Source organism: Hylobates moloch, unplaced genomic scaffold (genome assembly GCF_009828535.3).
Source record: "Hylobates moloch isolate HMO894 unplaced genomic scaffold, HMol_V3 SCAFFOLD_6, whole genome shotgun sequence".
Lineage (NCBI taxonomy): Eukaryota > Metazoa > Chordata > Mammalia > Primates > Hylobatidae > Hylobates > Hylobates moloch.
In genome coordinates, this window is record NW_026652281.1 from 60,396,475 (window position 1) to 60,423,989 (window position 27,515).

At 36.2% G+C, this 27,515-nt stretch overlaps 1 long non-coding RNA gene across 1 annotated transcript in view; it reads left to right on the forward strand.

Moving 5' to 3' along the window:
* Window positions 1-1,999: 1,999 nt before the first annotated feature.
* Window positions 2,000-27,515, forward strand: part of LOC131383707 (uncharacterized) — a 67,363-nt gene continuing 41,847 nt past the window's right edge. The window contains exons 1-3 of the long non-coding RNA XR_009213944.1: window positions 2,000-2,061; window positions 19,589-19,751; window positions 21,895-22,070. This is a non-coding gene — a long non-coding RNA (uncharacterized LOC131383707). The remainder of the gene's footprint in view (window positions 2,062-19,588; window positions 19,752-21,894; window positions 22,071-27,515) is intronic.

Consider the following 27,515-nt stretch of genomic DNA (forward strand, 5'->3'; position numbering starts at 1 on the left):
ATGATGGGGCTGGGGTTGTCGGAGGTGGATTCTTACAGGAGCTGACCGACTGGTATGCTTCATGTACAAAAGATGCGATAGCAAAAATAACCATTGCTTTTCACATGTTCCATCAATAAATAATAGATTTTCACCTAAAATGTTAAATAAGGGGAAAATTATGTAATATCAATGCAGACGTTCTTCATTTTGCCCATTAAAAAAACTTTCTTATAAAGTGAGAGCAGAATATTTTGATTATTCTTTCAACTACATATGATTTTAGGTCTCAATCCAGTTGAGATCAGTTGATCGATAATTATTCATCAGATTTTGGCTGTATTCATGGCAAAGTCAAGTATTAAGGGCAGAAGACAGGTCATGTTTCAAAAATGATCCTATGTTGTAATTGCACAATAAGTAGTGTTTCCAACCCTTTTCTCAGTTTCCAGTGTTAGGGTGGACAGATAATTTACCAAATGCCTTGCCACTCAACATTCCTCCACAGTCTAGAAGGGGTAGAAGGAAACTCACAAGGTCTTAAGAACTTGTCCACCAGAATTCATATCTCGGGAGTACGGCCAAGTGCAAAGCTGCCCATTAGCAGAGACAAAGGCCCTTAGTTCTTGCCCTGCAGGATTGGGCAGCTGAGGCTGTGCTCCTTTAGCTCTAGCTTGCATGATATGTTAGTGAATGAATTCTAAAGACAAAAGACATCCCTGAAAACCTTTTAATAAAAGCAAGGTTTTGGACTAACTGTAGGAAAACAAGATAACAAACAGGTGAGCCTTTAGAAAAGGAAAATTAAGTGCCTTCAGCATTTCTGAAAAACAGCATAAATAGCCTGCTTGGGTTTTTACTGTGCTACATGTTGTGATAGAACCAAAAAGGAAATAAAAAAGTGCCTTATTTTCTCTTGGACGAACACCATTTGCATAGTTCTATGACAGCAATGCAGTGGCTATAGAGGTCAAATACTCAGAGACTAGGCCGTTGGGGCGAGCCACTCCTTCTTCCTTTCATTGTTTGTCTTATCCACAAAAACATACTATGCAATTCTCTTTTCTTAAGTTAGATGATAATTCAGTAGAGTTATACATTGTTTATTTTATTTAATAAATCCTCATATCTAAGGGCTTCCCAAATTAATACTAAATAGAAACTAGTGGCAAAAGTAAATATTTTTCTCCTGGATCTAATCTTTTATTAATCTGCATACATGTTATTCCAAAAATATACATGTAGATTGCCACATATATATGTGCATAGAATGTATAAATACATATATATTATACATGAATGATTTATTACAGAAGTATCAGTGTTTCTAGATTACACTGCATACTTGATGAGCTGTCATTAGTGCAGAAAGGATACATAGCTTTTCAACAAAAGAAAAGAATGAGGCTGCCAGAGTGTTGCAGTGGTTTGGGTTTTTTTTTTTTTTCCAGCATCCATCCCTGCCAATCTCTGCACTGCCAGTAGGGAAAACCATATCCATGGCAACCAACCGTACCATTCCAACCCACATCAATGACGCCTCCAATCTAAACTGTCAAATATTCTATGCACATCATGTAAAATAGGTCTCTTTCCCCTTATACCTCTGTGCATCTCGTTTCCGTGGCTACATGTTTATGCAAATGAGAATTGTCCTTTCTCTCTCAGGTTGATTGAACACTGAATTTGTTTTGCACCTTGGCAATGCAAAGCCATGCTGTCTTGCCACCTGGTCTACCACATAATTGCAAAAAATTACATTATAATGATAACTGTCCCCAAATTAGCCTGATAACACCATCTACCTGCCTTGTGAGCGAAAGAAACAGTGCAATAAAGAAAGATGTTAAAACAGAGTCGAGATAGGGGAATAATGTTTAATTGGCTCTCCAGAGTCCACTAATTTTCAGAATTGGGAACCTAGTGTTTGATTTGTTCTTTTTAGTCAGTGAGAAGAAAAAATATCCTTCATAAATTCTGAATGACAAATTTGCCCATCCTTTTTTGCATGTGGTTCCAGCATCCCAGGGAATCTAAAGTGTCATTTCCTCTCTGGAAGAAAGGAAGCACAAAACATGCTAGGTATGTACTCTAAATTTTCACTCAGTATCAGTTCTAAGTATAAATTTCTCTCAATTCCTGTAGCTCTCTCATTCTTTTTCTCTAACCCTCTCCAAATCTTGCATCAATACCTTTCTTTTAAAGTTAAGATGCAGGATTTTTATAGGATGACACGTATTAAAATAAAATAAAGCTGGGACTGTAAAAGAAATTACCTTCTCTCCACCCCCAACTCCTTTAATCTATTACTTTCCACTGGATTATGTCCTGTAAATGATTTTGTTGTGCTGGTTAGTTTTGTTTTCAGGAAAATCACATTTTGCAAATAATGAAATAACTAATTGTTTATTTAGTTAATTTTTAATTATGACTTATCAATATGATGACTTTAAGGACTATATTCATGTTAATTTTTTTACAAAAGAGAAAGAAATATGCAGGCAAAAATGTGACTCATAGTATATTTCCCCGGGGTGCAGATGACAAAGTAAAAGATACTAGGCTCTATTATGATAAATGTTGAGGATATATTTTACTTTTCCCCCTTCTTAAGACCTATTTCCCTGCAACACAAATCCTTCAGTATGTTTTTAAAGGAACCATTTTATATAATTCCATGAGATTTTTGTCTTAGATTGATCTTCTAAACTTTGTTTATACTCTGAGTTATCTTTGAGTAGATTAGGGAAGAGCAAAGCTTACAAAGGTAGCTAAGATCTCTTTTAAACTTAATAGATGATCTGTAAATGTGTCTTGGCCAAAGATTAAAAATCTGAAATTTCCAAAGAAGGATTCTTAACCATCTTTCCCCCAATCTTCTTCTCCAAACTGTAAATATTTTTTAGGGTTTAGCTGAGAAACCACTTTCTTCTTGACTCAATTCCTATCTAAAAAGATAACAAAGTGATTGTTGTTCCCTTCTTGATCTCTTGTTTATATCAGTGCTGTTTCAGCATTTCATAAGATATCATTTCCTGTTTGTACGACTTCCTCTCTGATAAGATTACAAACCCTGGGGCAAAGTTGGGGAAAAGTAATATTATATCATTCTTTTGTATTTTCTAACCTTAGAGTGAATATTTTGCTCAGTTAAATTGAATGCCAAGTCTTGATTGTTCTTGGATTTTAGGCTGAGACATTTAGACAGAGCGCAGCTAATAAATGTGTCTCAGGTCATTGTAGGAGAAGAGAAACCAACTTTTAGTTAAGTGTTCATTGTGTTCAAGAAACCATGTCAAATATTTTACATATGGAACAATAATCTTTTCCTTGTTAAAATTTACTTTTAAATAACAGATTATATATTTTAAAGCATAATATTTTAAAGGGAGGACATGACATTCATCCTTAGTAATTCTGTTTGATTGTCATATTTCCACCAACAATGTTATTTGCTGAGCACTATTCTTGGCTCTATGGGGAATAACTAAGGAAGCAGAAGACCTAATTTTATAAAGATAGCAACCAAATAAGATGATAAATACGTATAAACACAGGCGATAGGAATGATTTAAAACTCAGCATCAATTATGATACTAAATAGCTTGGAAGGCTAAAATATATCATTATTGGAGTTAATTTCTAGGAGAAAAGTATGGATGAAGAGTTTGAATGAGATTTACCTGAAGAGGACAAATATTTAAGGATATGACTTTTTCATTAAGTCAGTTTTTTTTTTTTTAAATCTAAGGTTTGCGCATTTGTACTATCCTCATTTAGTCTCAAGGTTAGAGCTTGGGGATGGAGCTTTAGGTATCCCATGCTGAATTTGCCTTATTTGCTATTTAACTTTGCCTATTCATGTAAAGTAAAATGAAGAAATAAAGCATTCTTTTGCCAAACATAAGGGCTCAAAAAGTTTGTCTGCATTCCACATGTGAAAAAAATAAGGTGTTTATGCACATAACTAGAAATTGCCTTAATTCTCTCATCCACTTATTGTATCTACACAATTTACACTGCCTAGATTCCTCCTATGAGATTTCTCCTTAGAAACATTGCGAGAATGTTTTGTTGTCTAAACAAACAACAAATAAAATTCCCAAAATCCATCACCTGCTTTCTTAAGCAAGAGCACCTACTTTCTTGAGAAGGGATAATACTATATTATCAAATAAATAATAATAAATTCTTACAAGACACTATGTTCCAAACACTGTTCTAAGTCATTTACATAATTTGAGCCATTTTCTCCTTACAACAGCTTTATAAATTAGATGCAATCATTAACCCTAAGAAATAACAGATGAGAAAACTGAGGCGTAGAGAGGAACCTAAAGTTGTGCAGCTAGAAAGTGGTAGCGCTGAGACTCAAGCCCTAAGAATCTTCAGTAAAGTCTCCAAAGTGTTAACCTTTTTATTTCTATGTCGTATGACATTTTGAGAAATAATTTTATTCTCAACTATCACAATAAATTTGCATCAGTTAAAAAATTCTTAAAATTGTAATATTCGCAAATTCTGTCTTTATAATTCAAATTCCCTTTTATTTCAATTTTTCAAAGCATGATATTGAATCCTCTCTTGGGGAGAAAAATCTCTTTCTGAAAGGCTTCAAAATTGGAAACATTTTTAATTCCAAAAATAATTGTTAAATGTATGTTGATTATTTCACATCTAGACATCCTTCATTCAGCTAGTCAGTCAGTTAACAAATATTATTGCAGACTTACTAAGTGCCAGGCACACTGTTCTTGGCTCTGGGGATTTAGTAGTGAGAAAAAGAAAGCCTATTACCTTATGGCACCCACTTTACAGTAGAAGGAGGGAAGAGAAGAGAAGAAAAGAGAATAGAAAAGAACAGAACAGAATAGGTCAGATGGTGAGAAGTGTTATCAAGAAAAATTAAAGCAGATGAGGGAAAGGGGACTGCTTTTTTTATTATACCAGTAAAGGTCTTTTTTGATAAAGTGACATCTGATCAAAACCTTGAATGAATTGAGGGAGGGAGCTCAGAGGTGGAAACAGGCTTTCTAGGCTCAAGGACCCATCAGAATAGTTGGATGGTATAAGGGAGAAGAAGTGCAGGAATTGCTGTCAGTGAGGCAACACATGGTCAAATCACAGAGGAACTTGCAGGAAATTTTTAAGTACTTTCCCTCATTCTCTGAGAGAGATAGGAAACCCTCGGTGGATTTTCAGCAGAGGAGTAACAGGAACTGACTTATACTGTAAAAGACTCACTCTGGTTCAGAGTGAAATATGGAGTAGGGGGGCCAGATGAAATCAGGGAGTCTGGTTTAAAAGGATTGCAGTAGGTGAAGGTGGCATGTGCTCGGATGACAGGGAATGAGTTGTGAGATAATTATTATTTTTTTTTTGAGACGGAGTTTCGTTCTTGTTGCCCAGACTGGAGTGCAATGGCACAATCTCGGCTCACTGCAACCTCCGTCTCATGGGTTCAAGAGATTCTCCTGCCTCAGCCTCCCAAGTAGCTGGGATTACAGGTGCCTGCTACCACACCCAGCTAATTTTTTGTATTTTTAGTAGAGATGGGGTTTCACCATGTAGGCCAGGCTGGTCTTGAACTCCTGACCTCAGGGGATCCATCCTCTCGACCTCCCAAAGTGCTGGGATTACAGGCATGAGCCACCACACCCAACTTGAGATAAGATTTTAAATGTGTAAACTAAAAGATTTTATAATTTATTAGATTTAAATTGTGAGAAAAATTGAGGAGTAAAGGATGACTTTACACATTACATAATGAAATTGAAAGTTTTATACTTAGATGTGAAATGTATCTTTAGATAAAAATTAAACATTTGAAATAATTTGAAAGTTATAATACAGTTAAAATTCTTCTCAGCCTAGCCAAATTTTTTAGATACTCAATTTAAAACAATTACTTGATCATTACTTCTTTATTGCCAATAATTTTTTGATGCTATCCAACTCTTCACTGAAGATGCAACTTGGTAAAGTTAGCAAAGTTCTTAACGTTGGAACAACCTCCTCTTTCTTGAAACACTCTTTTTCATCTTCCAAATCTCAGGTGTCATGCTCCTTTTGTCCTATTTCTTAAACTATTCTTTCTTACCTTTTTTTGCAGGCCCCTCTTCGCTGGCATTTCCTAACTCTCAGTGCTTTTTTGGTATTCTGTTACAAGCTATCTTCCTATATCCATCTTTGACTCCACTTGGACAAGCTTCACCACAAGAAAAGTTTCAATTATTGTCTAAATATTAATGACATCAAATTCTCTAGTCCCTTACTGTTCAGTGTGGTAGCTCCATCTGGCTCTTGAATGCTTCAAATGTTGCAAATATAAATTAAGATGTGCTATAAGCATAAAATAAATGCTGAATTTTGAAGATGTAGATTTTTTTTTTTTTGACAGAGTCTCACTCTGTCACCAGGCTGGGGTGCAGTGGTGCGATCTCAGCTCACTGCAACCTCTGCCTCCCAGGTTCAAGCAATTCTCCTGCCTCAGCCTCCCGAGTAGCTGGGACTACAGGTGTGTACCACCACCACGCCCAGCTAATTTTTGTGTTCTTAGTAGAGACGGGGTTTCACCATGTTTGCCAGGATGATCTCGATCTTTTGACCTCGTGATTCACCTGCCTCAGCCTCTCAAAGTGCTGGGATTACAGGCGTGAGCCATCACGTCCCGCTGAAGATGTAGATTTAAAATAATAGAATATATCAATAATTTTTATATTGATTAGACATTGAAATAAAATTTGTTGATATATTGGGTAAATAAAACATATTATTAAAATTTATTTTATCTGTTTCTTTCACTTTTTTATTTTTTATTATAGCCACTAAAATATTAGAAGTTACAGATATGCCTCACATTATATTTTTATTAAACAGTGCTTCTCTGGCCCCATTGATATTTCTTCAGTATCAGACTTAGTCTGTGGCTTGGTATATAATGTGTTAATAAACATTTATAAACTGAATAAATGAATGTACAAAACAAAAACCTTTTATAAACTGGAATAAACTTCGCACAAAATGTGGAGATGGTATTCAAACATTTTCTAAGGAATGCTAAAAAGTGATGTTCTTATAAGGAGACAACCACCATGTTTTGGATGGGAGAACTCAGTTTTCTAAAGATGTTAATTGTCTCTAAAGTGACACACATTATAAGGAAATGATTCTTATAATTTTTCTTTAGAATTTAACAAAATAATTTTAAGATTCAACTAGAAAACTAAACATGGAATAATGAGTCAGTCAAAAAAGATTTAAAACAAAATAATTATAAGGGATCTTGTCAAGTTTTTAAAAAGTTATAAAACTTCAAATATTAAAACAGTATGAAGCTTGTGCCAAAATACAGAGATCAAGGAAACAAAACAGAAAGTTCAGAAACAGACAAAACTACAAATAAGAATTCAGTACGTAATAAAGGTGGCATTTTAAATCAGTGAAGAAAAGGTGTATAATATGATAATTTCTTTTTTAAAAGTGTGATGACAACTAACCATTTGACAAGAATAAATGTTGATCCTTAATTAACACCTTAAAATAAAATTAATTCTCCAAATGAATTAGATGTAAATACAAATAATGAAATTTAACAATATTAGGGGAAAATATAAATGCATTTATATAAAGAAAGCTCTTTCAATGAAGAATTAAGGCAGACATGGAAAGATCTAACTAAATAAATATTTTAAGACATTTGTATGGGGAAAAATAACACAATCCAAGTGAAAATGCAAATGACAAAAATAGGCCGGGCGCGGTGGCTCACGCTTGTAATCCCAGCACTTTGGGAGGCCGAGGCAGGCGGATCACGAGGTCAGGAGATCGAGACCACGGTGAAACCCCGTCTCTACTAAAAATACAAAAAATTAGCCAGGCGTGGTGGCGGGCGCCTGTAGTCCCAGCTACTCGGAGAGGCTGAGGCAGGAGAATGGCGTGAACCCGGGAGGCAGAGCTTGCAGTGAGCCGAGATCGCGCCACGGCACTCCAGCCTGGGTGACACAGCGAGACTCCGTCTCAAAAAAAAAAAAAAAGAAAAAGAAAATGACAAAAATAACTATGTGTGACAGAAAGGGTTAATGAATTTAGTATATAGAAATCTTACAAATTGTCAATAAAAAGAATATATAAGCCACTAGGAAAGTGGGCAAAAAGTATAAACAAGCAACTTACAAAAATCAAAAATGTAAGTGATTAATAAAATATGACGAAAATATTCTACTTCACTAATAACCATAACCATGAATGTAAGACAAGATGTCTTCCCTGCCCTCACCAACTATTAGGCTATCAGAGGAGGAAAATTCCCACTGTGATTGAGACTGAAAAGCAGTACACTCTTACAGATTAAAATTAGTAAAAATGTTATGAAATATAAAGGGAAGTGATGCATTTAATTCAGAAATTCTATTTCTAAGAATTTTCCCTAGTAATCAGATGGATTCATAAAAATGAAAATGTGAAGATTTGAATATCACAATATTCTTTATAATAGGGGGAAAATTGAAAATAAATGGACAGCTTTAGATTAATACTTAATAACTCATACAGCCATAAAATGAAATTCTACCCAATCATTACAAATGATGGGGTCTATATTGATAAATATGTAGCATGTTGATGACATGTTGCTATATGCTAAGTGTAGTTTCCCAAAAACTGTATCTACGATGATCCCACTTTAAAGATACATTTGTTTCATTCATACACATTAAAAGAAAGTATTCTCCAAAATGTTACTAGTGCTTACACACCAACAGTGCAAATATGGCTAATCATGCCAATAGTGACAGGATTATGGACATCTTTTTCCTGCTTGCTGTTATTTTTTGTTTCTAATCTTTCTACATAAATATGAATAAGCAATTAAAAAATGCACAAAGCAACGTAAGAAGCCTTAGAGGCTATGTTTATACTGTCAGAATTCACTTGCGCCACATTTCTATTCCACTTTCTGACACAGTGAAGCCTTACACTCATAATCTCCTCAGCACACCTATATAGGTGCTTACATAGGAGCCTACAGACATGCAGTTCATCTCTGCTGAGAGCAAACGCTGCTATGATCACTCCCAGGGAAACACGGCAGGCATTGGCATTGTCTCACAATAGGTGCCTGAGTTTGAAGGAGAAACTTTGAAAAAAAAATCATTTGGTGTTTTCATGTCCTTTTAGGACACACTCAACCAACTAGCACAGGGAAGAGAGTTTGGCTTCAAGTTCTTTACCCTAATAGTAAAAATAATAAGAACTTTGCTTATATAAATGTACACTAACTTACTTGTTTTCAAAAGAATCTTGTGAGCTATGTTGGCTGCCTTCCTCTTCTTCCTACTCACATGTTGGAAAAATGAGATTCAAAGAATTTACATGATTTTTTTCTAAAGAGCAGGATGAGGGTTCAAACTCAACTATTTTTCTTTCAAACCTTATACGCGATTTCATTTCACTCCACAGCCTTCCATGCCTACTGTTGAAGGGCCTAGTCTTTAAATAACTAAGAAGAGAAAACGATCCTTTAAAACTCCCAAACAGACATTTTCTTTTTGAAAGTTACTTCTTGTCCAAGAAGATATTTTTTTCAATTACTAGGGGAAAAATACTGGAATAAATATGCTATGAAATACACTGATTTATTTGTATTAAAGAGAGTATACTACAAAGAAAATACTGAATTAGAGAAAAACATACATGCTACAGTGCTGCAAAATGTACTGCTCATTTCATGCATCTAGTATTCTTCAAATATGAAAATTATTATATTTTAAAGTAATACTATGCTTTATATTTCAAAAGCCAAAAGGAAGGTCGAAAATGGCCTAAAATATCTACAAATCAAAGGTTTGTAGCTAAATGTTTTATAAAAACATAAATTTGGTATAATATTTTTCCAATTCTGAGCCAGCTTTCTGTGCATTCACATGCAAGTATGCACCAGTGTCCTTCTCTATGAACATCATTGCAAAGTGTCCAATCAATTTGCTTCTATTATGAATCATGCCCCATTCTTACTGGTTTTCTGCACATCAACATTCAATGAATAGACTAAACGCCCATGCTATGTATATTCATCTAAAATTCTTCCCTATATACAACCTTTGCAGAAATAACTCAGCCAGAACGCGTATCAGTCATATTGCTTTCATGTTTGAAGCCCAACTGTTGCACCTTCTGGGTCGATGCCAAATAGAGATTTTTCTAGTAGGTAATATAAGTTTTCACTACTAATTGGATCTGGCATGTACTCTCACAAATAGTCACATTTGTTTTTTCTTGATTTATTTTTAAATTATTTGTCAATGCAAGGTCAACAGTGACCCCTCTCAGGTCTTTCAGCCATGGGGATTGGTCCACAGCCTGCTGAAATGCCAAGCAATTTTAGTTTATTTCATTTGTCTACTTCATGTTTATAAAAGTGCATTGACATACAGACCCGTAGTTTGACACACTGTTTTTTAATGAGTTGTAAGCGTTTGTTGTCATTAAAATAGTATATTTTAGAAAATTTGAAAGAGAAAAGAAAAATATCACAGTCACCACAGTAACACAATTATTATTTGTGTTTATTATTACCTAGTTTTTTAGTAATAAGCCCTTAAAAATTATTGTGTATTTTAAAAATGTGTGTCTTAGTCTTTTCCTTCCCTTTGGCCCTTAGGTATACATAATTACAGGAATTATAATCTTTGTTCATGACAAATGCTATTGAATGTTCATGCAAGGCCCTATTAATTTTTTACTTACTTATTTGTAACACTATAAGATCTCTCACAAATTCACCATCATCTCCTCATATATTAGGAGCTTCATGCTAACCTACATCAAATGTTTTGTTCCTCATTCCTCACTCTGCCTTTCCCTACTAAAGGTAAGAATCGCTCAAAATTCTGTTCTTACCAATCTCTTATTTCCTGTATTGCATTTAGATGCACTCCTCAAAAGCTTGTTTTTTTTTTTTGAGATTGTTTAAAAGTTGAGCATACTGCATGTAATCTTTTGGAATTTATTTTTTCATTTAACAATCTTATTACCAAGATTTATTCCCAATGTTGTCTGTCACTCTATGTCATTCATTATGATTTCTGTATAATAAACGACTGTGAATATACCACATTTTTTTCTTTTATTTTCACTTGGATGGACACTTGGTTTGCCTTTATTATAGTCTTTAACTGTCAGTTTTAGTAGTTTTATGATATTCCATCAATTTTCCTAATCAGCTCTATATATTTTTTTATTTTGTTGCATATAATACATTGCTCTATTGATCAAGGTTGGAGTGAGCACCTCTGTACTAATAGGTTTCCTGCAATATATATTATACCTTAGACAGAGACAGAATTATTAGGTCAAAAGATATGAGGATAATAGATATTTCCAATTTGCATTCCAAAGGATGACAATTCCATCAGCAATTGTACAATTATCACATCACCATAAGCACTGTCTTATTCATCTTTTGTTGTTAATTTAAAAGGTAGTTATGTTTTGGCTGGGTGCAGTGGCTCACACCTATAATCCCAGCACTTTGGGAGGCTGAGGTGGGTGGATGACCTGAGGTCAGAAGTTCAAGACTAGCCTGACCAACATGGAGAAACCCCATCTTTAATAAAAATAGAAAATTAGCCAGGCTTGGTGGTGCATGCCTATAATCCCAGCTACTTGGGAGGCTGAGGCAGGAGAACTGCTTGAACCCGGGAGGCTGAGGTTGCCATGAGCCAAGATCATGCTATTGCACTCCAGCTTGGGCAACAAGAGCAAAACTCCATCTCAAAAAAATAAATAAAATAAAATATAGTTATGTTTTACTTTTAAGCCTCACTGATTTCAGTCAATAAATGAATATTGACATATTAGAGGTAAGGCATTAAGAGTGAAATAATGGCTTACAAATGGGCTCGAAAGTCTAATCTGAAATTCTAAATGGGATATATTGTCAGTAAGCATTGTTTATTCTTACTAGAGTGATTTTCAGCTTGCAAGTAAAAAAGCTGAAGCTTAAAGGAAATGAGTAATTTTTCTAAAATTATATAGTTAGTTTTCTATCACACTGTATTGCTTCTCAATTGACCAAATGTAAAATGGATCATCAAAATTTTTAACTTGTTTTCATTTTGAGCGATCTACTTAAATTTCTGTAGGATTTATAATCTTGACCCTACAACATAGTACTTGAAATACGCATCTACCGTTATTTTAATTCCACCCCCCGCCCCACCCCAAGGAATGGCCTTCTTTTCTTGCTGTTGCTTCTCCCTTGAATTTATCCCTCACAATGTGTTGTAGTGTCAGGTCTAGAGCAGTTTGTACAGACAGACATGCTGAGCTGACCTGTCTGAAGTCACACTCTTCATGTGTTGGAGACACTTGTCTTACCACTCCTCTAAATCAAAGTATTACTAATTATGTAGATTTGATATCTCATTTTCAACTCATTCTTCTTTCATATGCCGTATGTTCAATAGCATTAATTAACTAGTTTGCATCACAACATGGCATAAAATGCATTGCAGTGTTTGTATAATTTATATAAATGTTTGCCACAAGATTACTTGGCCAATAGAGACAGTAGTAGGGACTTTCTTTTTTCAGTCTCACACAGAGCAACAACATTTGCCAGGCACTCACAACACATAGCCACTCTACTCAACTACCTCAACTAGAGTCAATTGTTGTTCAGTCTGATTCATCCCTAACAAAGCAAACATATTTAATCCTTGGTCTTTATGACTAAAGTCAGCAGTTTTATCCATCATAGCTGCAAGTTCCCACCCTTTTCCTGCATGCCTGCAATCTGCATCTGAATTGCCAGATGATTACTCTGCTGGGTTCCTTATGCCCACTCATAAACAGTTACCGGTCTTTGTGGTCCTGTGCAAAAATAGGCCCCTGGATGAGTCATTCGTTGTGTATCCAAATACTGGCAAGATTTGTAAAACAAACTCAGATTTTTCACCTTTGTTATATCTTTCTGATCTTAGCTTGGAACAATTAGCTTTCCCTAGGTTTTGTTAAATAGAAATATGCCCACATAACATATTCTCCTTGCTTTCTCCTTCTGACAGAGCAATTTCTTTGGCTATAGAAAGATGAATTTCCACAGATTCATCAGATAAAATATTCTCTGCCCTTCTTCCTCAGTAACTGTGAAACTGCCCTGGCAAAATTATGACTGAGATGGTGAAAGAGATCTAACTTAAATGACTCCATCTTGCTTCCAACCTCCCAGCTATCCTTGTTCATTCCTGGGGGTAGGCTGAACTAACTTTGGGGGGAAAATTAGTTCATAGTTTAAGCAAAGGTGGTAACAGCCTTTTCCCAAGGCAGACCTCCTTCTTACCTGGGGTCTAGATTGTGTTTGTAAGACTAACATTAGCCACAAGAGTAGAAATTATGGTTTAGGAGTCATGCAGCTGGAGGCTACAAGATTCTGACCCTCCCTAAACTGCTCCTAAGATCAGTGCTTGAGATATTTTGCAGACCCTGCATTTGATGGATCAGTTGGCCCCACTGAGATCAATAAACTGGCTCATCTGATCTTTTGGCCCCCACCCAAGAACTGACTGGATGCAAGAAGACAGCTCTGACTTCCTATGATTTCATCTCTGACCAATCAGCACTCCTGGCCCACTGGCTTCCCCCCACCCACCAAGTTATCCTTAAAAATTCTGCTCCCTGAATGGTCAAGTAGACTGATTTGGGTAATAATAAAACTCCAGTCTCCCTCACATCTGGCTCTGCATGAATTACTCTTTCTCTATTGCAATTCCCTTGCCTTGATGAATTGGCTGTGTCTAGAGAGTGGGCAAAGTAAACCCCTTGGGTGGTTACAAGTTTGAGGGCTCATCCAGGATTGCCCTTGTGGCTACCTTCCGGTGGTTCAGTGGGCCCCCTCCAGTGTTGGATTCAGAAACCAGCCCAAGTGACTGCCTAGTTCTCTCAGACTGGGGACTGACTCTGGTACTCTCTCTACTGGATGGGTGCTGCTGCCAACCCAATGGGCATGGATTTAATTGCAATGGGGAGAAATAGTCCTGGGGAGACATCCTTAACTGTAGCCCTAACACAGGGTGTCTGTCTGTAGCCCCATGGTGGGATGTCTGTCTGTAGCCCTGTTGCGAGGTGTATGGATTGGTGAACCTTAGGCACTTCCAACAGCTCTTTCCTTCTCCCGACCGGTTCTGTAGCTGTATGGTTCAGATCCTTGTAGGGGCAGGGGGGATGGTCTCAGTTGGTTCTTTCTAACTAGTGGGAAGAGTCCTGGTTTGGGAAACTTCTCCTCAATCAGGAAGATTTTGAGGAAGTTTCTCAGACAGAGAATAGGAGGATAGTTTTGAAGGGATACTCTTGGAGTTCTTGGTTAGGGATCTGATTCGGAAGGCCTTCTCTCCATCTTGTCTTTGTATGTGTTTGTATATGTGGAAGGGATCTCAGAGGGGTTGCTGATGGAAATCTAGCAGGCCTAACTCAGAGAACCCTCCTTATTTGTCTGGTCACACTTGATGAGATCTAAAGAAGGCTCAACAGGCCTGTCTCTCAGGGTGACTATCTGCTCTTTCCTTGCCCAGAAACCCCGTGGTGAATTACCATTCAGAGGGCATCCATCCCCATCTGGAGTGTATCAAAGACAACAGGGACCAAAGGGAAAAAGTTTGAGGTTTGCCAGGCTGATATTGGGTGCTGAATGAGGTGACTAATGTCTGTTTTGTTATGTGTATTTTGCTGGGATAGAAAATGTTAATTTGGTTCCCCAATGCAGCCTGTTGGGCAGCATCTTGCAAACTGAGAATCTTATCTATGGCTCCATAAAGCAATAAAAGGAATTTTCTCTTGTAAAGTGCTTTGAACTCCACTGCTATAGCACAAGCAAGCAGAGTCATCAGAAGCTGCTCCATTCTTCTGGAAGCTGCAGAGAAAGGGAACCCAGAAACCTGGTATGCCAGAAAAAAGGGTAAGAAATTCTTACCGGCCAAGTTTCTGGTTTCTTTCTCTGTCTGGATAAACAGTAAACTATTTGTCACCTCTGCAAGGGTTTGATTAATAGAAAGAAGGATTTGTGAGACTAGTCTTAGGCTATAGGAAATCTGGTGTACTTTGTGCTAAGAATCTGTCTTTCTGTGTTCTGTAATGGAGAGAGAGGTATCACAGGATAGAATGTGGGTTTAGGACCCCTATAAGCCTGCTTTTCAAGTCAGTTTGTCAGGCTGGTCAGTTACAAACTTTGCTATTGGTCCTTGAAACAGATACTATATTTATGAAATTTCTCTGTCTTGTTTTGTTTTCTTAAGAGCTTAACCTTGTGACCATGTGGGGATACCTTCTTTTGGTTTCCACCACCCAGAGGACAGGAATTTGGGAGTTCATGTCATAGCTCTAAAAATTTTTCCTGAGCAGTTAAAAGCCTTGCAAGCTAGAAATTGGCTTCTCTAGGCTCCTTCTGGGAAAAGCAATAGAAACTGCTCAATGCTGTATAGCTCAGTAGCTAAGGCTTTATCTTTCGACAGTGGTGGCCTGGGTTCAATAGTTGGCTTCTGGAATGATTGCTTTCTGGTTTGTTAATTGTGTAACTTTGCCATTTATTGAGGTTTTTTTTTTCCCCTCATGGATAGCTTCTGATTTCCTCTCTTGAATTTTCCTTTCTCAGAACTACCTTGTGCAGATTCTAAATCTTGTAAAAAAAAGAAACTGCTTGCCATGTATTTGAAGCATCTAGGAAGTTACCTTTGATAAATTTCAGAAGCTAGATATATTGGCCACTTGGCATGGCTAAAGTCATGTAATAAGAGATTTGAAAGGATTTATTTTTTAAAGAGTACTATGGTTAAAAGTCAGCTTAATTAAAATTGAATAAACTATAGATGTATTTAAAAGGCCTTCATGTTTTTCTCTTCTTGGAACTTGTTTTTCTGGAAAAAGTTTTTTCTTCTCAGTCTAGCGAATTACTTTTCTGCAGTTTTTTGTCTTGCCACTCTTAATGCACATGAGAGGCTCTAAGATAACTTCTGGTAGCCCGGGACTTATTGGGAAAAGCAAAGGGGGCGCCACAGACCCCATTTTGGGAAAAAAAAAAGCCCTCTGTTTTCCTCATGAAATCCCAGGAACTAAAAGTGGATGGATCTCTCTGTATTTTACATTGTATTATCTGATGGTTTTGAGTTTTGAGGGCATCAAAAATTACTTCATATTATGATAGAGTTTTGGTGTGTAATAACTAGGTAGGAAATATACTTTAAGGGATGGCTAATAGTAGTTATATTTGAGTCTTCTCACACTTGGATTGGAGAAGCATGCTCTTGTCCACCTGGAAAATAAGGAAACATCTCCACCCAGCACTGGGAGATAAGACTTCCATGAGAGATGGGCTGATTACAAAATGGGCTGATTGGCTTTGGGTTGCCTTGCAATGAAATGCAGGGTAGAAGCACTGCACTGTCTTCTCCAGTAGTATTTCCCTCTTTTCGTGGATCCAGGGTCCAGTATAAAATGACATCCTTAATTTTGGGGATCTGTCTTTGCCTTCAGCGGCTAATTTGCTGCTTATTTGGCCCAGAAATGCATGCTTTCCTGGCCTTGTTCCTCCTCCCTGAAGCCAGTAATTCAATTAAGAAACTGGTGTGGTGGCTCACGCCTGTAATCCCAGCACTTTGGGAGGCAGAGGCGAACGGATCACGAGGTCGGGAGATTGAGACCATCCTGGCTAACACGGTGAAACCCCGTCTCTACTAAAAATACAAAAAATTAGACGGGTGTGGTGGCAGGCACTTGTAGTCCCAGCTACTCGGGAGGCTGAGGCAAGAGAATGGCGTGAACCCAGGAGGCGGAGCTTGTAGTGAGCCGACATAGTGCTGCTGCACTCCAGCCTGGGCGACAGAGCAAGACTCTGTCTCAAAAAAAAAAGAAAGAAAAGAAAAAAAAGAAACTGGTAAATAACAAATTTTACAAGTGCTGAATCTTCTGTCTTTCTATTTACGTGTGTTGTTTGTTTATATATAAAAGAGCTCTGATTAATTGGCTTAGGAAAATAAGCGCTTAAATCAAATATTTTGTCAGAAAAATGGAAACTTTAATGCCTTTTTGTTCACATGGCTTTAGGAATCTTTTGGATATAAAGACAGTTTTAAAGATTATTGATAAAATAAAATGTCTTGAAAACGTAGACATTTGGTCTAAACTAAGGTCAGATATCAGATTTGGTAAATGCATTAAGGTCAACCTGTGTCTTTGATTTTTGAAAATTATTCAATTTACCTACTTTGGAGCATTAGATTATAGATAAGGCCTAAGGACATATGGAGACCCATGCCTGCTAGCTATGTTAAAAGGAGTCAGACCTTATCTTCATTTCTGTCTGACGTCCTAGGCTCCGCGGCTAATACATAATTTAAATTGGTTACTTATCAGGTTTTTCACTAAAAATAAAAGTTGCCAAGAGTTAACATTGTAACATCTAATTGAGACCACCGGAGAAGCAGTTTTACATACAATGTGTGTAGGGAATGTGTTTTTGGTAAAAGATTATAAGAAGGCACGGGAACATGGCTTTTGTTAAAGGGAATATAATTTTGTCTAGTTCAGAGGGTTTTAAAGATTGTCTTAACCTGAAAGAGTAACAGAACAAAACTGAAGGTTTGGCAGAGTGAAAAGGGTTTGTAAAGGGTTGCTCTTGTAAAAATTCTGTGGGCATAAACAAGTTGGCTAAGATTTACAAGAAATTGTCTTGGCACAGTGGCTCACACCTGTAATCCTAGCACTTTGGGAGGCCAAGGGAGGTGGATCAGAAGGTCAAGAGTTCAAGACCAGCCTGGTCAATATGGTGAAACTTCATCTCTACTAAAAATACAAAATGTAGTTGGGCATGGTGGCACACACCTGTAATCTCAGCTACTCAGGAGGCTGAGACAGGAGAATTGCTGGAATCTGGGAGGCGGAGGTTACAGTGAGTCAAGATTGCACCATTGCACTCCAGCCTGGGTGACAGAGTGAGACTCTACCCCCCCCCCAAAAAAATAAATAAAGTCATACTGATGTGGGGCCAGAATCTGGGCCCACGTGTCCGAATAACAGGGTTTTCTTACAAAATTGATCTCCTGTTTGATGGAAAATTGTAAAGGGTTCTAAAAGGTTTGTGAAAATCATACCTTATGGTCAAACTAATTAAAACTGGATAGAGATATAAAATTTTATATTAAAAAAACTAGCTTTAACATTAAAGATGTACTAATGCAAACATTAAATTTGGTTTTCTCTTTTGAATACGATTTTTATGTACTGTTAAAAGACAATGAAAGTGTTTTGTTTTCTCCTATGAGTAAATGGCAGGAAAAGATAAGCGAGAGAGAAGAGACAGATTCATTTAGCCTTATGCTATCTTCATAGGGTCTCGTTTGGAAAGCTAAGTCTCCTCTATCAGAGTAAAGATTTTTCTTTTTAACAAAAATTTTGCAGTTATTTTGGCCAAATGAATGACTTATGGTGACCTGGGATTCTATTTTGTGATATCCAATGTTTTAAACCTTTGATATTTGGCAAACTTTCCAAAATCAAATTATAAATTATGTCTCTTTCTTACCTAATATTTTACATATTGGGTCCTCTGAAGTCCAAAAATGACATTTGGCTTATTTGGTGCAAAAATCATACAGGAAGCATTGTCAAATATGAAATGGTGTTTTGCTTTCTTTGGCCTACATTTGTGTAAATGTGTTATTGGTATATGTTCCAAAATTACGTAAAACTCCTATAATTCTAATATAACTTAGTGTATGTTATCAGTAATAATTATAATTATTGTGTTAATAAACTGTGTGCCACAGAGGTAACAAATTTCCATGACAATCATGTCTTTACCTGTGGCTGCCCTAAAATGTTGTTATCCATAGACACCTGTTGTCTCATTTTGGTCCTCTTTAAAAGATGGTTTTATAATCACCTATAAAATGTAACAGGTTCTCTTAAATGCAGGATTCTGATTAATAACACTGGAGATTGTGACATTAGAATAGAGAAAAAACTTTTTAATAGAAAAGTGAATGGACTTTGGTTTACTTTGGACTGTATTTGTATAAATATGTAATTAGTATGTGTTTCAAAGTTATGGGAAACTTCTATAATGTTGATATAATTTAATGTCCATTCTTAATAATTATAATTGTTATGTAAAATTGTTGTTTGCCACAGAAGTAACCAAAATTCCTAGTCAATTGTAGCTTTAATAGTGGCTATAGACTTTTGTCATCCGCAGAGGTTTTCTCTTGCTTTGTCTTGCTTTGGTCCTTTTCAAAAGGCAGTTTATAATCACATATAGGACTGTAAGTGCAGGTTTCAGATAACTTTAAAAACTGTGCTATTGGAATAGAGGAAAAAAATCAAACTTCTAGGACTCTCCTGGAGAGCAAATGTGTTAAACATTGGTAAACCTTTTGTTATCAGAGTCAAGATAACTTATTTTTTAGAGCTCTTTGCAACTCCTGTGAACAAAATTTGGAGCATATTTGTTCCTCTCTGCCTGATTGCTCCAGAATTTGGAAACTATTTGTGAATATTTTCAATTTATGGCAGTATAGTTAATTGCATAAGTGCAATAAGAATCTGTTTTCTTTTGTAACAGGACACAATTGGAGAAACTGATTATTTTACCTAGGCTTTGACTGGAAAGGCATGCTTCCTTTAAAAAGTTCAAGCTTGACTTATACAGCCAGTTAAGCCCTGTTGGGGAATCTGGCCTCATACCTTGTCCACACAGAGTCCTTGTACAAGGTTCCTGACCTGTGGTAAGTAAAGAATGTCACTTTCTAACAGGCCCAGGAACCCCAAGCTCTCTTGGGACCTAAGAGGAGAGGAATTTGCCGAACTCATAGATGTTGAGGGTACAAACCTGTGGCTGGGCTCGGGTGTTAGTTTCACTCTCATTGCCCAGGCTGGTGTGCAATGGCATGATCTTGACTCACTTCAACCTCTGCCTCCCAGGTTCAAGCAATTCTCCTGCCTCAGCCTCCTGAGTAGCTGGGATTATAGGCACCTGCTGCCATACCTGGCTAATTTTTTTTTCTTTGTATTTTTAGTAGAGACCAGGTTTCACCATGTTGACCAGGCTGGTCTTGAACTCCTGACCTCAGGAGATCCACCCACCTTGGCCTCCCAAAGTGCTGGGTTTATAGGTGTAAGCTGCTGTGCCCAACCTGGGCTCAGCTTTTAAAAAGTCTTATCTCAGATTCCTCATGTAACAGAGTTCTGTCAAAGCCAATTAAAAAAGCCTAAGTGAAAAATAATTATTCTTGCTGCACTTTAAGCAAATAATCAGGCCAAGTACTGTAAGACTAGAGTTTATTCTGTAAACAAATTAGTTCTGTCATGATTTGTTTTTAATTAAAATGGGGACTAGAGAGAGAAAAATTATGCTTCAAAAGAAAAACTATAGTGCACTGTTATTAGCTGTTCTTGAGGTTTTTTTCTACAGTTTAGACTAAATTCTAAATTCCTTGTTGGTTAGAAGTCCCTAAACTAATGTTTTTAAATCTTTGCTTTTAAAATTGAGAATTGTACTCCTCATCCTAGGGCTTGTTATGTACCTTATAGTAGGCTGTTCACTTACACACTGTAGTAAAACTATAGATGAGAGTACTAATATTTTTGCCATGCAAGCCTTGAAATCCCATCCAGGCCTGCATGAGTACACCCAGATCATTGCAAAGCAGTTCCACTCTTGTCATCTTGGGGTTCACTCCCATTCCCACTACGTCTTCTGTCAGCAGGAAGAAGACAGAGTGATTGATGGCCTTTTCCCATCTTCATAGCCTACACCTTAAGATGAAGGTGTTATAAAACCCAAAGGGAAGGATTGTAACTGCCTTTGCAAAATTATGATTGAGATAGTGAAAGAGAGCTAGCTTAACTGACTCTGTCTTGCTTCCAACCTCCAAGCTGTCTTTGTTCATTTCTGGGGGTAGGCAGAACTAACTTTGGGAGAAACTTAGTTTACAGTTTGAACAAAGACAGTAAAACCCCTTTCCCAAAGCAGACCTCCTTTTTGCCTGAGGACTAGATTGCCTTTGTAGGACTAACGTTAACCACAAGTGTAGAAATTATGGTTTAGGAGTCATGCAGCTGGAGGCTACAAGATTCTGAACCCGCCATAAACTGCTCCTAAGATCAATGCTTGAGATATTTTGAAGACCCTGCACTTGATGGATCAGTTGGCCCCACCCAGATCAATAAACTGGCTCATCTGATCTTGAGGCCCCCACAGAGGAACTAACTGCATACAAGAATACAGCTCCAGCTCCAGCTCCTTATGATTTCATCTCTGACCAATCAACACTCCTGGCTCACTGGCTTCCCCCCACCCACCAAGTTATCCTTAAAAATTCTGTTTCCTGAATGCTCAAGGAGACTGATTTGAGTAATAATAAAACTCCAGTCTCCCACACAGCCAGCTCTGTGTGAATTACTCCTCCTCTATTGCAATTCTCTTGTCTTGATGAATCAGCTCTGTCTAGGCAGCAGGCAAGGTGAACCCCTTGGGTGGTTACAACTGAACCATGGCACACAACATTCAGTTAGTAAAACACTTTGCTGTATTAAATGCATCCTTTTTTTTACAGCCCTGACAATGCATGCATTTCCAGAAACATGGGTTGATTTTATGAGCACAAAAGGTGGAAGATGAGCCCTTTAATGTATTCTTCTCAGTGATAAGCCTACTTTGCACAGTAACACATAATAGAGTTTCTCAAGGACTTTACTGTATTTTACAAGCAAGGGCTGAGGGTATTTGGTAGATGTGGAATTTGACCCACAGAACGCTGCAATACCCAACCTAAGGTCAAACAGGCAGTCCCTGGCCAATTTTGTTCAGAACCTTGACCATCTAACTATCTTTTGCTCTAACATTACGTTTTTTTCTAATCCATCAAGAAAGAAGAAAGAGCTTTAACAGACATTTGATAATGAATTGTTACTTCTTACTCATGTTTATATATAAATCCTTGACTGTCAATGCTATAAAAGACAATTCAAAAAGGAAGGAATGCAATTATATTGAAACACCATTCACAAACATCACAACAAGAAACGCAGTCTACTATAAACTGGTAAGTTCTGGTAGTTGTGGACTTTTTAATGGATTACAGGAGTGAAAATATTAATTTTGAAATTGGTTATTTGGATCTGAGAACATTGTTTTTCATTGAAATTATATGTATCTGCTGGTTATGTTCTTGAGACAGGATGAAAAAGAAAGCCTATTTAATGCATAATGTACTTAAGTAATGGTAGTAATAGTACTGTTTCAACGCTATCTCACATTGTTTCCACGGAAGAAAATATTTCAAGCTCCAGACTTTCACAGCTGGGCCATTTCAACAGCAGATGTGACTGATTCTGACAGTGGCAGCAGATGCATAAGGAAAAGGCCAGGCAGTAGAAAAGTTAGAGATGGGAACAGGTTTCAAAACCATTCTGTCAATTCTGTATTTCAATGGAATAAATGACATTGTTTTCTGTCTGCTCAAAGAATGCCAGATACATCCTAGGTTCTCTGAATTGAGAAAGAATGAGAAGTTTCTCTCCAACAAATGGAAGTCTGAATGCAGACCACCTGTACCTGAATGCAGCTACAGGCATATTTTGTTCAAGAAAGATATCTTTCTGCTGGTGGGACAAGACACAAGATACACACAGAAAGAAAGTGTAATTGAGAAGGGAGGAAATATATGTTAGGTGAGGAAGAACTTACTTTGTACAAAATATACTAGTAGTACTAGTAGCAGTCATGGTGAGAAGGAAAAGTATTGCATGATGTGCAATACTCAAGCCATGCCTTTAGTACTTAATTGGGAAAATTTGACCTCTGATTTTACCTCTGGTTTCCACACTCCTGAAAGGAGGATATTGAATTTAATGATTCTTTAATGGTTTTTCAGCTTTAAAATGCTACATTTATGCTACAAACCTGAATAAACAATACAGCCCTAGGGAGAAGGTAAGCAAGAACATGGCAGAGCCCCAGTGTTGGGGAGATGAAGGCCTGCTGAGAAAGTGACCCCATAACCAGGCCCAAACACAGCTAAATGAAATAGATTCCAAGGTAGACAGTAGGACTTGGAAATAACATAGAGGAATACTTGTTTTAAAAATATGCTTCCTTAAACTGCTTCTAGGATAGCTTCATGAGGAAGCTGTCATCAAGTGCCAGAGCATTAATCCAAGCCACTTCAAACATCTTCTTGTCTTACTTTGGGATTTATCTTAGAGAATATGATGGGAGTGAATCCACGGGTAGAAAGCAAGTTTCATCAGATAATTTTGTGTGGTAGTAGATATTTTAAATTATTCACACTTTTCTCTTTTTCTCAGATCACCTCTTTTTTTAGTTTTTATTTTTCTCTTTCCTCCCACCCTACCCAGAAATACTACTATAGTAAGTTATTATCTCTTATAAAAATAAGTCAAAGTCCTTGGGTGTGATGGAGACAGGATAAGGTTGAGACTTATGGTCCATTTGGAAAATGGATGATATACAGTGACTGAACCCAGGCAGAACCTAAAAAATACATTGAACATCTGGTTGTTTTTAGCAAAATATGAAATTGGATTATGTGGTTCATCTGCATGGAATTAGCATTAAATTTATCTAGTAGTTAGATGAAGATGCATACTATATAAATCCAAATATAAGAAGTAGCTATTATAATAATTATTGATAATAATTTACTGTTCTTATCCATGGCCTTAAACATGTCATTTTATAATTATACTCTTCAGTTTTAAAAACTGATCTGAAGAGCCCAAAAATAATTCTGTAAAGGCAAATGACCTAATAAGGCAAAACAAAATATCTTAGCAAAGGTAATTTAACAAGAAATTTCATTGTATTCACACAGAATTAATTTTTATGATAAATTATATTAGATCATCAAGCACTTTACTTATTGTTTATGTCTTCACAAGTGAGGGAAAAATCACATAAGAAATAAATTTATTTAAATATATTCACATATCATGTCATGAATTATTCCCATGTTTCACCTCAGTTCATGTTAACTTTGTAGATACAGCTTTAGAAAATATTTTGTATATCACTAAGATAAACAAGGTACATATTTATGGGAGTTTATTGCATTATTCCATTTACAATATTCTTCAGCAGGTAGATGATTGTCTACCAGTTAAAATAAAAATTTAAGAAATTTTTTTAATAAAAGAAAGGCATAACTTGTTGATAAATACTTGGTAAGAACAATTATATTACAAAGAAATAGAAGAAATAAATAAAAATGGAAAAATCATTTAAATCTAGAAACACATTTTCCTTTAGAATCTAAATATTTGAGGAGAAGGTTTCCATTTCCCTTTAATTTGCATTTGAATAAGTGGCTGAGAAACCTCATGGCACATTCATGGATAGTGATACTTATTTTATAGGTGGCTGAGCCTCACATAAAAATATGATTCACCAATTATGTCATGTTTACCTGATAATGTTCAACAAATTTTGAACACTTAAAAATTATTTGGCATTATTTTTTACTTTGACATTCTTAATATCTAAGTTGGACACATATGGCAATGTCACTCTCACAGGGAATACACTTGTTTTTCACTTTTGTTTTGAAAGCACTTTGAAAAGTTAAAAGTAGTATATGACCGTAAGAAAGCAATGGGCTTTCCTGTATTGTAAATGTTGAGCACTAAAAACCTGTAGACAAATGACATAGTAAATATCGACACTGATTCTTGGAACTTGATTGTAGACTAGAAAGCTTCAAATAAGATTATCTACAGGTTTCTAGAATGTCCTTACAAGCAAGGATATCTTATGACACCAGAGAAAAATGAGACAGCAGTTTCCCATGAATAAATTCTGAACCCTTTGCACATTGAGCAGATATACCAAGGGAGAGACCATTGGCTGTCATTCTTCGTTTTAAAAAATTTCACCTACTTGTTTCCATTTGTGTACATAAAAAGAAAGGGAAGTTGCAGTTGAAACATACTGGCCAGGATACCTTCGAGTTATCTTGTGTTTGTGCTTTCTTCAAATGCAGCCAAAATTATGATATATATTAATTTTTTAAAAATAAAAGTCATGTTTTTGACCTCTGTTTATCAAAAAGCTGTTAGTCTTATATTATGAAGGCAATTTAATGAAAGTAATGACTTAGAAAACTGAGAAATTTTAAATAAAAAGTCAATTTCTTTCTGCTGTCATGGAATGAGGTAGATGAGAGGCATGAATGTGAGACAACTCTTTGAATTTGATTAACTATACTTTTAGACAATCTGTGTTATTAAAAATAACATTTGGAAATATTAGAGTTGTAGTTCTTAGATAAGGTTACAAAGCCAAAGTTTATTGTAATTAATGATTTAAACATCCTTCTGAAAAGCATTCTTAGCAAGTCATAAGAATCTAAATGATGAAACGGAATATTTTTAGCAATTGTTTCCATAAAAAAGACAGTCAACATTAATGAAATAATAAAAGCAACAAAATGCAAGCCTCTGTCATCACAAGTCTGTATGAGAAGCAAACAGCTTTACTTCTCTGAGAGATGATGTTACAAGCTCTGCCCCTCACTATTCCGAAGAGCTACTCACATGCTTTTTACATGAGATGAAAGGCTTCATAATCCAAGAAGTTCATAGATCACTTTAACATCATCTTTTTTACTGTATTTTTTACTGTATATTTTACAGTATTTTTTATTGATTACCAAAGATAAGCCTTCTCCTTGTTTTATAGAAGAAATTTTTCTGTGCTCATTACAGCCCAGCTGATGGGTGCCGAGGCTTTTATTAGGCTTTTATCGCATTAATAAGATGCTATGTTGTATGCTTCACAACAATTGAGCAAATTCCATTTCACTTTTCCTTTGTCCACAGTACTGTTTGTACCAATTATGAGGATTAAAAATGATGTCTAGGTAGCATTCTCAAAGTTAGAGAAAAGATTGACCTATCAATCTGGTCATGCTGTATGGCATTGAGATAGAGCTTTAAAAAATCACTCAGATGTAAGACAAAATAAACAAATATTGCTAGCAGATCTGTAAAAATCTAGTAGTGGTAATTGTGTTGGATATGCAACTAAAAATTGTCACACCAGTAGTAAGGGCCACAAAATTTTGAAAAAAATTCATTCCAAATAATGCAACATAACAATCAAGACAAACACGCATCAATACCTGTTTTACTTACAGTTTTAACATACCTTATTCCATAGTTTAACACTATTTTATTTTGGTATAGAAGATCTCTATTACATACTTCTTTCAATAATTTCTTGTATGACTCAATTAGTTGTCTCCATTGCACTTGAAGATTCCAGTAACCCTAAGCTCAGTCTCTCCTATCAGCATTACATTTCTCACATTTTTCATTCCCTCCAGTTGTATAACATTATGTATGAATGTCCTCTTAAATAAATCAAGCTCCTAGAGTTCTTTCTTGTTCTTGGACTGAAAGTAGACATCTAAGTGTCCACCATCCCAAAAAGGTACATGTCCATTTATTTTTCATATTGGGAGTCACCAATTAAAAGGTGAAGAAAGAATGTATTCATTTGGTCAAGATTTCACAAGTGTCTATTATGTCCCAGGAACTATTCTAGGCACTGAAGATAGAGCTATGAACAAAATGGAAATCTTTGCTATCATACGGCTTATATTCTGTTATAGAGGAGATAGAGAATAAAGAAAATAAATGAGTAAAATACGAAGTATATAAGATAGTTGATAAGTGTTGTAGAGGAAAATTAAATAGGCAAGGGAGACAGAGGGCATTGGATAAGGGGGAAGTTACGTGGAGGAGCAAAAGAGACCTTACCAAAATAGTCACATTTAAGTAAATTTCCAAATGAAGTGAGCACGAAGTCATCAGGATATCTCAGAGAAGATCCTGGAATAGGCACAGGAAAAGACAGATGCAGACAGGAGCCTTCTGGTCTTGGTGAAAGAACTAGTGTAGCTAGAATTAGTGCTGACAGGAGAAAGCAAGGTGTTAGAGCTAAAGGTGTGAATGTTGGAGGAAAAACACCAAGGGAGGCAGATTGTTTGGTACCTTGTGGGCCATTCCAAAATGTCAATCTTTCTCCGAGTGAGTTGGAAGCCAGTGGATTGAATTTGAAAGAATTTTAGTCTTCTCTTTAACAATTACAATGCTTTGAGAAATTTTTGTTGGAGAAATTAAAGAGCTATAATTCAATTAATTTTGCAAATATATTAAACTCTAGCTGTTCACTTCATGCTGCATGCATGTATTATTTTAAAATAGTTTTTTTTAATGTTAAAATGGTCAGGCTAAGAATAATTTTTTGTTTGTTTTTTTTGTCGAAGACAGTTGAGTTAGCCAGCTTCAGTTGGTCCATGGCATTAAGATAACAGTTTAGAAATTTAACATGAAGCGGGTCTGAATTCCTATCTATTTATGATGCTGTATACATTAAGGAGATTCAGTTAGTAATCAGAATCAATTAGAAATTTCATAGTTGTAGCAGAAATTTTAGTAAGAAAAAATATTTGTGAAAACTCATTTTA